At 35.2% G+C, this 2,112-nt stretch overlaps 1 pseudogene; it reads left to right on the forward strand.

Annotated features, from left to right (window-relative positions):
• The first annotated feature begins 1,351 nt into the window (after positions 1–1,351).
• Positions 1,352–1,867, forward strand: LOC138155983 (small ribosomal subunit protein eS24 pseudogene; annotated as a pseudogene).
• Positions 1,868–2,112: the final 245 nt, after the last annotated feature.

Consider the following 2,112-nt stretch of genomic DNA (forward strand, 5'->3'; position numbering starts at 1 on the left):
GAAACTAAAGCCAGACACAAAGGGCTGGGTGGAAATCTGTGGTACCTTGTCACTTATTATTTCCTTATGGTTCCTTGGAAAAATCATTTAAACTTTCTGGGATTCAATTTCCTCACCTGTAAAATGAGGGCATTGGACTAGTTGATCTATGAAATCCCTTCCAAATTGAAGTCTATTATCTGATTTACTTCTACTTCTTGCTCTTGAATTTTCTTCTGCCAAGATCTACAGAATCATGGGGACAATTTCATCAGGGGCTCCTTTACACTTAAATTAGTGCCATAGAACCAGTTCTCCTGTTCCTGCAGAATAATAGGACAATCTTATGTATAACCACAATATGCTTGTTAATAAGATCCTCTGATGGTTGAGAAATCTTTGTATTAGACAGTCAAGAAAATATTCTATGCGGAATCAGAACTTTAACTAAATGGACTTTGACCTTTTTAATGTCTATGAGTAGAAAAGCAGAAGGAATAAGCTGTAATTAAGACAGTAGGAATAGTTTCAGTTAAGCACATAAATTGTACCTAGGAACTCCTGATTTCAGGAAATGAACAATAAGCTACTTTTGGGCTGCTGGTTGTGAGTGCACCTCCAGGTACATTGTATTTTCCTTTGGTTTCCAAAGCCAAAAGTAAAGCCCTGTATCTATATATACTTGCTTGTGCAGTTGACTCCAATAAATCAATTTACATGTTTAGAGTATATGGAAATGTAGCAGGAAGGGAGAAATGCTGAGTTTTCAGGTGGGTAGTTGCTTAACCAAATGACTAACTGGACAAATGCTAACAGACCACACCACTAGACTAACTAGAAAAATACTGTCATTCACAAGGGACAGAGCCAGATGATGTCAATAAACAGCCCACAAAGAATCATAGAATGATTAATGTTTTCCCAGAGTGGTTCTTGGTAACAAGTACAGCACATAACCACAAGGGTGAGATTAGGATCATCCAGTGCCTGGACCATACTATTGATCAGGATCAGCCTAGTCGCCTATAACGTTGCCAGTGGTGAGAAATTGATATAAGTGAATGAGTGGATAAATGAATGGTCTATGTGTCTTTTGTAATTTCTGTTCCCAACCTAATAATACCCTTTTTAAACTGATAACTATAGACATCACAAGTAACTCTTATGTCAGAGTATTTTATGAAAACAGAGTTAGCCCAAGCAAAGAGAAATAGAAATAGCTACTTACTTTGATTCAACAAGTGGAATAATAACAATTAAATAAAATAGCTAAAAGACATTAAATAAAATAAAAAAATAACCTGACAATTGTGTAAGAACAATGACAAATTAACTTTTTGCCATTACATATAAAAATTAATGTATACCCTTTCCCTCTCCTACTGCTCAAGGAGCCAACCACCACCATGAATGACACTGTAACCATCAGAACCAGAAAGTTCATGACAAATAGACTTCTTCAGCATAAACAGATGGTTATAGATGTCCTTCATCCTGAAAAGGCCACAGTGCCTAAGACTGAAATTCAAGAAAAACTAGCCAAGATGTACAAGACAACTCCAGATGTCATTTTTGTCTTTGGATTCAGAACCCATTTTGGTGGTGGCAAAACAACAGGTTTGGCATGATTTATGATTCCCTTGACTATGCAAAGAAAAACGAACCAAAGCACAGACTTGCAAGGCATGGCCTGTATGAGAAGAAAAAGACATCAAGAAAGCAGCGAAAGGAATGCAAGAACAGAATGAAGAAAGTCAGGGGTACTGCAAAGGCAAATGTCGGTGCTGGCAAAAAGAAGGAATAAAAGGCACTATGGATTTTGTTTATCTGTGAAGATAATTTTTCATCTGACCATGAATAAACTACGTAAAACTTCAAAAAAATAAAATCTTTATGATGGGTTAACATCTAGAATTCTTGTCTTCATAATGAATATCAATAAGCAAGTTGATACTAAGTTTTATAATGGCAAAAAAGATTGTTTAAATCTAGAAAAGGTTAACTGATCTTACTTTATTTTCCAGATTCATATGAGCATCACTAGGAACTTTATTTTAAAATTTTCATCCCTTGACTTAAATACTCTAATGTTGAAAAGATTTCTAAAAATCTTGTACTTCCTAAAGAAATTAC

The sequence above is a fragment of the Petaurus breviceps genome, unplaced genomic scaffold, assembly GCF_028583685.1.
Source record: "Petaurus breviceps papuanus isolate PSGF00001 unplaced genomic scaffold, PetGlider_PUasm1.0 98, whole genome shotgun sequence".
Classification (NCBI taxonomy): domain Eukaryota; kingdom Metazoa; phylum Chordata; class Mammalia; order Diprotodontia; family Petauridae; genus Petaurus; species Petaurus breviceps.